At 39.4% G+C, this 12,488-nt stretch overlaps 1 long non-coding RNA gene across 2 annotated transcripts in view; it reads left to right on the forward strand.

The window, feature by feature from the left end:
- The window catches only part of LOC134986623 (uncharacterized), a 72,456-nt gene extending 61,734 nt beyond the window's left edge, over nucleotides 1-10,722 (forward strand). Inside the window, exons 3-4 of one of the 2 annotated variants that reach the window (XR_010192484.1) lie at nucleotides 7,830-8,131; nucleotides 10,615-10,722. This is a non-coding gene — a long non-coding RNA (uncharacterized LOC134986623). Of the gene's footprint in view, nucleotides 1-7,829; nucleotides 8,361-10,614 lie in introns of those variants that run through there. The other variant, XR_010192478.1, reaches the window with a different exon arrangement.
- Nucleotides 10,723-12,488: the final 1,766 nt, after the last annotated feature.

Raw genomic sequence — 12,488 nt, forward strand, 5'->3', positions numbered from 1 at the left:
GTGGCGAGCGCAGAGAGCCACCATGCTGCAGCTTGGCAAGCACAGTGAGCTTGCAAGGAGCTTGGTAGTGCTCACCCTGCTGCATACCAGTGGTCAGGATCCCACTGTCGGTATACTGACGGCAGGAATCCTGTTAAACGGCTTTACATACCGTTCCCGCTAAAACACCATGGTTTTGCACTGGTGCGCTTCAGTGGTCCACCAGACAGACTTCAGACAATAAAAGGGAGGTTAGGCTCCAATTCAGTGATTAGGCTTGTAGCATTGAATGAGGCTTATACAGTCAAGGCAGCCTATGACTACAAGTTATACAGCATACCAGCCCGAAACACATAATAGAGTATTAGCTTAGGGGCACATGACCACTATTTTATTACAAACAGTTCCATTTAAAGCATGTTAGGTACACCCAAATGGTATCTATCTATCTATCTGTCTATCTATCTATCTATCTATCTATCTATCTATCTATCTATCTATCTATCTATCTATCTATCCATTACTGTTTTTGATTAAACTTACCAATATCCTCCTTACCCCCTTACATAAAGCAGGGTTATTAATTGTGTACGGTGGATATTTGTTTGATCTACATATATATTTTATCCATTACCTACTGTATTTTACTTTACTACAGCATTCCACTACAGAAGCCATTTTAATGAATACCAGTAAAATATAAGTTTTAGCAATATTTTGGGTAGGATGAGTGCCCCACAAAAGGAGAGTACTTTTCTTTCTGTTTACATCTAAATAACCTACTCTCACAGGTGCACCTCCAATTCTAGAATTATTACACAGCCATATAATTCTTATTACTTGTGATTGGTGGACAGTTACCTACCCCCTGCAACCCCCACCCCCTCCCCCCTTCTGTATCACTCTCTACATTCCTGTGCTCCGGAACCCCTTCCCCTCTCCTGTAGGAAAACACAAGTATAAACTTAATTGCAGTGTTTGGGACTGATGTACAGCTGAACACAAATTAATTTGCAGAACTTTGTTGATAAAGTGACCATTAACAGCATCCCCTTCTAATAACAGCAAGATGCCATACTGTAGGTCTTAAAATATTCATCACATCTCAGAAGAACTGGAGCTGTGTAGATCGTATAATAGCTGCTAATGTCTGTCTTTCAGCATAGCTACATCTAATTACAAGTTTGGAAATTCCTTTGAACACCAACAGCAAATCAGAACAAAGCGATTTTGTTTTGTGAAAACTGCATTGTGTTTTCCCTCTCTGTGCCTCCTTTCTATCTCTAGTTCTCAGTTTGTTATGAACATGACCGTGATACAGATTACATAGAGCTTTTGTGTCTTCATATGCACAACACACTGTACAAAACATTTTAATGGGTCCGCAATAAAACTGACTAGGCACTAAGGGATAAGTGCTTAGATGGCAGTACCCTTAAATCCAATAAACTTATATTGGCATCAATTCCTTCTTTAAATTAACTAAAATCATTATTATCACAATTGTTCGTAGTATAATAGATCCTGATGATGCGTTTAAACATTGTGGCTGAGTAACAATACATCATTTGAGTGCATGGTCTGAAACTTGACTCCTAGAGGTGAGGGTGGGGCCCTCAGGAAGTGAGGCCCACCAGGGATTTCCCCTCTACCCCTGTGGGCCAATTAAACACAGGTGCAGCAGTGGCAAATGCAGGATTTCTTGAGGGGGGGTTCCAAATGCAATCCACAATCTCCCACTCTGCAGAACATCGGAGCAAGTGTGGGAGTCTGAGGGAGCAGTAGAAGAAACTATTACCAACCCTAGAACATATACTGGATGTCTTAGTCTTTTTAAACATTAGATAGTGTATGGAATACAGTATTAATAATTAACACTATAGATGGTCTATAGTATAGACTCATGGTAAAGTGCCTGTCTCTTCTTCCTGACAGCTGCTCTCTGGTCCAGTGCACTGATATGAGTACTCAGATTCACAAACACAGCAAACTTGGTGGAAGAAGCTGCTACCACTGAGCATGTGCAGCAGCTCTTCTCTGTCCCTTAAACTGCATTATGTGACGACAGCTCTAGTAATTGTATGATATGCTATTGTCGTTATCATTTGAGCTGCTGGCCAATAATAGGGGGGTTTCCGGGCAACCCCCCTTCCCCCCCTGCATTTGCCTATGTGCTGGGTACACACTACACCACACCCATATAATTATACTTACTCCCCTCTGAAGTCTTCTGTCAGCCGGCGCTGCAGAAATCACCGGGAAAATGGTGTGGCAGCCAATAGATTTGCAGGGAACATAACACAGGTCTTATACTTGGTGCAAATACTATGCCAGGTGTATATATGCTTCAGTCCAGTGCTACATATTTTGCATTTGTGCCAAAATGCTGTCGCTGAACCTTCCTTAGATGAGAACTCACCATTACTGCAAGTTATGCCACTAGTAAAGATGTGCTTCAACTGCATTTACCGTAGATGCATCAGCTACATTCCAGAGCACGTGCAGTGCTAAAAACACACAAAACAATCCACAACATGTTTACTCATGCCCTAAATGATTACATCATCATGTGAGATCTCATCATATTATACTTCCTTTTATATTTTAAATGTCAGCAGTTATGCTCTATGTTGTCATTGGGAGGATTACTTTAGCATTAATATTATTATGCTGAATATAAAAATATGTAAAATTATTGTGATACATATCCTAAATAAACATCATATCCTGGAAATATAATTGAGCTTTTAAGTGTATGGTTTTTTTTTTAATGACTGCCATTTGGGAACATAAAAATGTTGATTGTTGAATAAATGGATTCTGTGCCACTGTCAGAAGATGAAGGAGCTGTATGTATTTTCCTGTGAAACAAAAATAAATGATTTACTGCTGAAGTGAAATGTAGTCCCAGATGTGCATCTGATTGGACCAGAAGACACAAGACAGAATAAAATTCATATAATAAAAATGCATTACAGTTATGAGATATATAAAAATCTGAGAATGGTGTTACATTCAAATGTTTTCTTCCCATTGGTTGATTTGTTTTACTTTCTTTTTTTAAACAAAATACCAATTATTACATAAAAATTTGCACATAAATGTTTACTTATGTCCTGACATAATTATTTAAAGGACATATTTATGGGTAGAGTTATAAAATTTTGTGGGGGGAAAAGTGGAGCTGTCGCACATAACAACAAATCAGATTCTGGTTATCATTTTCTGTAATGTACTAAAAAAAAAAAAAAGATAGTTAGAATCTTATTGGTTGGTATCTGAAACATCTTCTCTTTTTTAGTCATGATCAAATAATATGACACCGTGATCTTCTTTTGCAAAAATATTGTGAACTAACCACTAAAAAACAATTACTGATACAAATATTATTATTTGGCACAAGTACCCAATTTCCTTATAGTTGTGCTTCTGTAAAATACAATAATTAAATAATATATTTCATGTATAGCCAATTGTAAATTACTGAAAAGAAAAATAATTAATTCAAAACACAACACTTGATCCAGGGGATAAATAAAATACTTCATTTAAGACCACATTTTTAGTTTTAAGCTATTTGTGTTGCCTATCCCTTCATATGAAAACACATTTGTGTCATAATGTTTATAAGGATTATCTTATTAAATTAATAGGATAGAATGGGACAAAATGTACCTAACATCATAATAAACACATATGAGGGTACGCCAGACTGTTTGGATGTAATCAGAAAAACAAAACAATTATTTTTTCTATTATTAAACACATACAGTAGTACGTTTGTCTATTTCTCCACATAATCACCTCCTTCATTTAAGTATTTATCATATTTGGCCAGGAGCTTTAGAATCCCCTTATTGTACTCTGCTGACTCCAGTCCATCTAACCATTTGTTGACTGCAAGGTTTAACTCATTATCACTTCCAAAGTGTTTTCCTCCCAGAAACTCTTTCAGCTTACTAAAAAGGTGAAAATCACTTGGAGCAAGGTCTGGACTATAGGGTAAATTATCAAAAACCTCCCAGTGACGTGCAATCAGGATAGGCAGGGGAGGCAGAGCCTCAACTGTCATACTCCAGTACACTATGATGTATGTGGTGTAAAATGTTCAATAATGGATGAACAAACGTGCATCACTTGTCACAGTTTTGGGTGGGAGGTTTCAGTGAGGTGCAGAGAAGTCAATGGCTGGTAAGGCACTGGCTAGTATCCGATCCAGATTTACATACATATATGATTTGGTGGTGTATTTTGACTATAAAAATTAATAGAATAATACAAAAAAGATACTTATAACTATAAATATTGTCTTTATATTATTCATATCATCTTTGTGTTATGCTAATAACTTTTATAGTCAAAATTCACCACCAAATCATATATGTGTGTAAATCTGGATCGGATACTAGCCAGTGCCTTACCAGCTGTTGACTTCACCGCACCTCACTGAAACCTCCCACCCAAAACTGTGACAAGTGATGCACGTTTGTTCATCCATTATTGAACATTTTACACCAATTTCTCTGCTTTAATTGACGATTAATGTCAGCAGGTCTCATTTTCTGCACATTCAAGAATCGAATAACACTGACTTTACAGTCCAAGGGATTTCCTGTCATAGGGACTTTACAGTCCGAGGGATTTCTTATCATTGGGTTCATCACCAATAATAACCATAACAGCATGCTACTCGAAGAGCACTTGGAAAACAGTTTAGGTAGATTGCTTGACCATGAATTGTAGAGGATGAATAACCTGAGGAATACACAAACGGTTTTTACTTTCTGGATTACCATTGTATATAGAATACGTTAAGTGTCTACATTTTATTTGAACAACTTGAAAAAGTTTGTGATTAAATAACATAATAAAAAAGTAGAACGCGAGTTGCTTTTATTACTTACCTTAACTCTTACCTTTGGACTGTCCTATAATATTAGGTCTGCATGCACTTGTAGCTGTATGTGTCCTTGGCTGAGCCTATCTTTGTCCTGTACAATTAGCGTGCCCAATTGATGTCTAGGCCGCCTGCGTCTTGCCCGAGCGACCATGGCTGTAGACTGTTACCAAATGCAGAATGACAGTAACAATCTAAAGCCACGGTTGCCCTGGAAACAGTGAATTTGATAATGGGACACCCATTCTGGAGAAAAAGAGAACTGTCCAATGTTAGGAAAAGAAGCATCTGTTCTGAATATATTTCCCGGATACATACAAGTGGAAGAAAAAAATTGTAGTGCTCATTTATTCCTATGCAAGTATAAATAACTATCTAGAGTATGTTCAACTTCAATGTATCAATCTAGAAGAACATTTAGCTGATGTATTGTCTCATAAAACTGCCTGAAGCCAAACCAGAGAGTGTCACTAAACTGAATGATAAATGACTTGCTATGCAATGCTATTAAATAAGTGAAGGATGCCATTGTTGCAACACCTTACAGTGCTCTTCCATTAAGAAATAAATGTCTACAATAATAGACACAACCATAGCCGACTATAGCCCTACAGCCAATGACAAGACTCTTCAAGTACAGTACCACCCACCAGGACTTTCAATCACATGAAATTATTATATAGTTGTATATAGTTGTATATAAGGTAACTAGGGGGCAAATGTACTAAGCCTTGGAGAGTGTTTAGGTGGAGAGAGATAAACTATCAACCAATCAGAGCTCCTGTGATTTTTCAAACACAGCCTGTTACATGGCAGGAGCTGATAGGCTGGTATTTTATCTCTCAACTTTATCACTCTACAAGGCTTAGTACATTTCCCCCTAACTCAGAGTGTGTTCACACTTTGTGCCTGATATAGATGGGACTATATTTGGCATACAGTGCTCAAAAAAAGCAAGCTTGTAAAAAAAATGCCTTTATTCTCCCATATGCAGGTGTAGAACTATCGCCTGTGCCAGGTTTGCTACTAGGCATCATCATCATCATCATCATCATCATCATCAGTGACTTGCCCTATTCTAGGTGCAAATGCTACATCTCCAGAGCCATAGAGATAGCCACAGGGGACATGACCAAATCCAGGTGGAAAATACTTTACGTGGTGCTAGGAAACAGTGCAGGGTGCTACAAAGGGAAGCACTTGTCCCCCTCAGCAGCTGGCCCGAGCCCCTCCAACAGACCTGGGCACAGGTAATAAGTAAACCCCCACCCCATTTTGGGTGCTACTGGTAAACACCTCCAAGAGCAAATTTATGATTATGCCCAGGTCTGTATAGCCCTCATTTGCATGAGCATGTGCTCACAGAACTTTGCGTCAGTCTTTGGTTTTATAATGGACTCATCCATTGCACAAAGAGAGTAAGCAGTCTATCAATTCAATTATTACAAGTTCCTACTGCATAATTATTTTTTTGCACACTATAGTTTTTGGGATGTAGTCGGCATCCTGACGGTCACAATCCCCAGTCAGAATACCAGCGGAGGGATCCTGATGGGTAAAAATGCCTACAACTTCAAGTGGTAAGTATGAGGTTAGGATTAGGCTGCGGGAAGGGGCGGTTAGATTTAGACTGCGGGAAGGAAGGGTTAGGATTAGGCTGTGCAGTGTGTGTGCGTGGGGGTGTTAGGGTCGGGGTTAGCCGTAGAATACTTAACAAAGATTGCCGGCATTTTCACTGTCAGGATCCTGCAGCCAGCATTCTGTCGTTTGGGATTCTGACCATCTGGATACCGTACCCAACCCAATTTTGCACTTTTTTAAATTTTTATAGTGCTTTGTATGTATTTTATGTACATCCATTTACAGCAGAGCCCGGTCTCTGGTTATTGCGGGACAATGCAAAATGCAAAAAGAAAAGTGGATCAATTGTTTACAATGTTATAGTATCTAATAGCAACTGTATTCATCCTTTCACTTGGGTAGTCATAGGTATAGTGTATAAATATGTTACATATACAGAGACTTATTTAGCACATTCTACATTTTTAATACAGATGTGATAAATTAATTACATCTAATTTTGCACCATAAAAATTTTAATTTTTCACAGGAATTTAGAAAAAAGCTCTTTCTGGGACACACAGCTAGAGACAGAGTGGTTGCTTATGCTATCACTCTTCTTATTGGTTCAGACCCAGAGCGCATACTAGGCATGCATGGTCATCAGCCTGCACATGTGTCAGTGGGGGCCAACGGAGAGGGATCCTCCAGAAAGGATAGGTGCTATAGTAGCCATAGACAATGGTTGGCTTATGCCTTCTTCAGAAGGCTTCACATTCCAGAACATGGAAAATTTGACATCTTAGTAGAACCCCTAGAATTCCAGGGGGGCTGCTTTGTTTTCAGAAATGGAGGAACTGAGACAGAAATCACAAATATTTGCTGCAGTCCCACCTTCTGATCCTTAATATGTGTGGGTGTTTTTGGGGATACCCCACAAATTTATTTTGATAAATTTGCCCCATAGAGACGAACTCTACATTATTATTCCACCTCAAAACAAACGGTAATTTAACATTTGCATGTGTTTCAGTGCAGTTACACTTGGTATAGTCATCTGCTCCTTCTACTTGTTATGTAATGTTCTTGAAATACTGTATGTTAGATGTGTTGTCTTTCCACTTTTTATTGCCTTCTGTCATTACATTCATGCTTGGAGAGTTTTCCACTCCCATCCATATGCCCCATCTGTTTCCTTCTACTAATAACATGAATAATTACAGTTCCTCAGTACTTTATTTTTCATACATCTCCTCACCTTTTCTCTGTTGACTACTCTTTTCATTGCAAGTCTTTGAGACAACTTCAAATGTATTTATCACAATATACTGTAGTATTATCGCATGTATCCTAGTAATGTACTGACTATTGTCAAACCTTAATTTCTTTCTAGCGCAAACTCAGTAGAGAGTTTGCAGGGAGGCCCCTCCCCTCACAGCTCTCACTGGCTGGCAGACATGGCTGCGCACAGGTTCTATCTCCACCCCAGCACCAACCCGTGAAGTTAGAGCCATCCTCTGTCACTTTACAAGATGAGTAGAAGCAAATGTACAAGAAAGTAATTCATAGACTGAAGTTTTCCATCTTGTAAGAAACCCAGCACCGAAGGAGGAAGAGGAAGGCCACATGGAACAACAGCTGTTCAAAACTACAAACAGGAAGGTGTATTGTCTATCGGGTGATGACCAAAGTGGGGTAATAATACAAAATTTTTGTATTACAGTGCTAAATGAGACACACAGGTTTACACTGTACCATACAGTAATACATGATTCCTAGTGAGAACATTCTTTACTTTCTGGTGACAATGACAGCTAAACTACATTCATTTTCTTTCATAGTCAAGTGGCAGTGTGGCTCAAGTTCTGCGATCTCTGTGTGCTTAATACAAATAGCTGTTTTTCAGATTACTGGTTGGAAATAGTGGAGCATCCAGTATAGGAGGGGGTAGCAACTGCTGTGAGTCAGGGAATGTAACATATGATTGTGGGGGGGGGGGGATTTGAAGTACTTCATTATATATCTCCGTCGGTGCACCACCAACATGAGGTTATCTGACACTGAGCACTACTATTTGTGTCACCTATACTTTAATCTGTTATTGTTGTGCACATTATTTTGCCTTGAACTATTCTTCTATACCCTTTTGTGTATCTAGTAACCAATTACAAGCCTTTGACAACAGTACTGACACCCCCCCCCCCCCCCCCCATTTCATATCCCAGAGTCTTGCAAAAGCAGCAAACAGTATTTCATATACATCCCCATTAAATGTCTAATGCAGTACTTAAATGTTTGGAGATACCACAGAAGCTCTATAAAACAGAATTAATGCACCTTATAAATTTGGATAATTGAATTAGTTGTTATGATGCAGTACATAAGGTATATACACAATGTAGTCTGTGTTTTCCAATTATGACGATTGAGTGACTTGGCTACCCAAGCATCGAAAGAGCTCACTTTATACAGGCAGTTAATATATTTTTAATCTAGTATATTAAACTAAACATATTACTCTAAATAATGTTTATTATTTAAAAGTAATTTGTTTAATTCAACGTGGTGCAAAATAAAATGCATTATACCATCTAATTGTCAAAATACATGATGTATGAGATTGTATAGTTGCTCCCAAATTGATTCTCTTAACAGGGCATGTTCTGTTCAGAAAAGAATTGTTATAAGATATTACATTTGTGGTTGGACTCCAAGACCAGTATGTAACATACTGTATGTACAACATGAAAATAAATTTCTTTACCATTGCCACTAGAGGAAATTGGGAGACCAAATCATATTTCAGTACCTATACAGTACACTGTGGCTCTAGTTTTGGTAAACAGCTCTCGGTGGAACAGGTCCCAGGCGACTTGGCCTTGCCAAACGTCTTTCTTGACCTCAAAATGTTCATCTTATTCACATAAATAAAACACTGGATGCAGCAAAACTACTTTGCTAGAGTGCAATGGTCCATTTGACATGCAGCTGAGCCTGAATCTGTATACAAAGTGCTACGATGCAGCAACAGTGACTTTTTGTTAAGCCAAGTTCCGCTGTACTTCATCTGCAACTGTTTATGTGTTTGAAACTAATTCCTGTGCAGTTAAAGTTGCAGTCTGGCATATCTAATACACTTTCAGTGGTGTTTCGCTGCCTCTATGCTGCACATAAGATGCAAAATTTTAAGAAAAAGATGGTATGCTACTCCTCTGTAAACAGCTCCGTCTTGCGTGAAACATCTGTAAGAAATATATTAGTCATGGGTTGCCATAATAAGGGGTGGTAATATCTCAGTAATGGCAGTGGTGGTCCATGTGCTGAGACCCCTTCATTATACTAGTTATAGAGTTGAGGGAAGCTAATAAATACTATTTTGGAGTTCTGTTTATATTTATTTTAATATAATGTTTTTAGGTGTTGGCTATTTTTAGGGTTAGATTTATACCTAAAGGTTTTGTTTAGAGCTAGCAGAAACAATAGAATCAGATTGTACTTGACCACAAGGCTAGCTTTTTTGTGGGGAGCTTGTTTTGTTTTTTAAATTTTACCCAAACAACTTTAGGATCACCTGGGTCAACCTACTAATAAGCTGCTCTTTTCATTTAAATATGGTCTATGATTTAGATCTTTTTAGAGCCATATATCCTACAGATTCTATTGTTAGGAAGTCTAACAGTGTAGCCTATCTGCTGGGGGACCTTGCAGGCTCATTTGTTACATTGAATTGTGTGTATGTATATATATATATATATATATATATATATATATATGTATATAATGTGTATGTATATATATATATATATATATATATATACATATGTATGTATATATATATATATATATACATACATACATACATATGTGTGTATATATATAATGCATTTGCCATATAAATTATCAACGTAAAGTCCCTAAATCATAAACTGTTCCTGGAATGCACTAACTTTTTGAATTCTGTATATCACTTATATCGAGTTAAAAATGTTAAATGTTTAGCAATTTCCCTATTGTTTGAGTTTTTCTTGTTACTGGGTACTGTGTTACCTACTTACAGTAGGTATAGCAACTCCTTGTTTCCTGACAAAACACAACTGTTAACACTACTTACATCCTATTGAACTTCAAATTCCTCCCAAATGTTTGTTTTCCAATGTTCTTTAATATTTGGTTCACAGGCAAATGCATGGGAGGGTTGCCAGTTGACAGGAAAACCTCCTTCCCCACAGCCTGGCCAGTGGTCACTGCATGCAGTATAAAGGGCAGAATGGAGCTGCTGCACATGCCCAGTGGCAGCAGACTTTCTTACCAAGTTTGCTGTGTGTTTCTGGGGATCTGCTCAATCATCGCACCAGAGAGAGAATCTGGTAAGTGGCTTACTGTGATCATTGGGCCTGCATATGTCTGAAGTACTGTATCACATAAACTGCACTTTGGGACAGACTATAGCTTGCTACATGCTAATTATGCATCATTCATCCTTCATGGACTGGCAACAATCGCTCTAAAATCAAATATTTAAAAAAAAAACCTCCAGAAATACTGTGTCTGCCCCTGTGGGTTCCACAGAAACCTCTACGTAGAAAGAGCCCGAACGATCCCAAACATTGACAGAACCTAAGATTTGTGCAATTATATTTAATTTGTTGCACAGCTTAGCCTATTGTGTTTTTCATTAAAGACAGGAAATTCGCCTTGAATATGAAGGAAATATTCCCCTGTGATTATAATTTTATCCCAAATATTTTGTTTTTGCTAAGACTTTGTAACACTTTGTGGCAGTGCCGTAACTAGGTGTGTGCGCTGTGTGCCTTGCACACAGCGCACTTGTGATAGGAGCGCATCATGCCCCTTGACCCCCGACCGGCCTCCCTTCTGTAGTGTGCAAGTGACAGCGGGTTCCGCGCGTAACCCCCCCCCCCCCCCCTTCTCTGTCAAAGTGTCCCGGCTCCTGCTCCGACAGCCCTGGTGGTCTAGTGTTTTACGCGGTAGTAGCCGCATCTGTTATGTGACCGTGACTGTCAGCTGCAGCCACGGTCACACATGGCACGGGGAGCCACGGGCCGGAGTTACAGCATGCACAGCGCTGTAACTCCTGTAAACTCCAGCGCTGTAACGCTGCAAAGTGGAGCCAATGTGTTACAGCGCTGCAACAGAGGAGAGGACCTGGTTCTCAGCTTGAGCTCGGAGCCGGAGTTTGGGGTGGAGGGAGAGGCGACTGCTGCTGCTGCTGCTCCAGCACTCTGAACAGCCTGGATCTTCCTGTGGTACCGCTCATCATGTCATGTATGGTAACAGGTAAGTATAATTCTCTCTCTCTCTTTCTCAAAGGGGGACTCTGCTGCCGTAATGTGTAAAAACAGGATGCTGTCTGCCGTAATCTGTAAAAATAGGACGCTGTCTGCCGTAATGTGTAAAAACAGGACGCTGTGTGCCGTAATGTGTAAAAAGGGGACGCTGTCTGCCGTAATGTGTAATAAGGGGACGCTCGCTGTCTGCCGTAATGTGTAAAAAGGGGACGCTGTCTGCTGCAATGTGTAAAAAGAGGGCGCTGTCTGCCGTAATGTGTAATAAGGGGGCGCTGTCTGCCGTAATGTGTAATAAGGGGACGCTGTCTGCCGTAATGTGTTAAAAGAGGGCGCTATCTGTCGTAATGTGTAAAAAGGGGGACTGTCTGCCGTAATGTGTAAAAGGGGCTCTACCTGGTGTAGTGGTGCTACTGTGCAGCGTAATTGGAATAATGGAGACAACTGTGCACCGTAGTATGAATTGGTATTATTTTGTGGCCACGCCCCTTACCCATGAGGTCACGCCCTATATATTTTCCACGCGACTACGGCGCGCACTGCCCCTGTCTTGCATGGGGGTGGGGTGGGGGCGCCAACACTGTCTCTTGCACACAGCGCTAAAATGCCTAGTTACGGCACTGCTTTGTGGATATTTGTCAGAAGTTTTATTAGCTATCTTATATAGGGCACCTTTTACTTTAGGTTTATTGGGCATTTTTGTTATCTTTCTGGAGATTTATCTGGAGCATAAAAGCTACTGCTTA

The sequence above is a fragment of the Pseudophryne corroboree genome, chromosome 2, assembly GCF_028390025.1.
Source record: "Pseudophryne corroboree isolate aPseCor3 chromosome 2, aPseCor3.hap2, whole genome shotgun sequence".
NCBI classification, from domain to species: Eukaryota; Metazoa; Chordata; class Amphibia; order Anura; family Myobatrachidae; genus Pseudophryne; species Pseudophryne corroboree.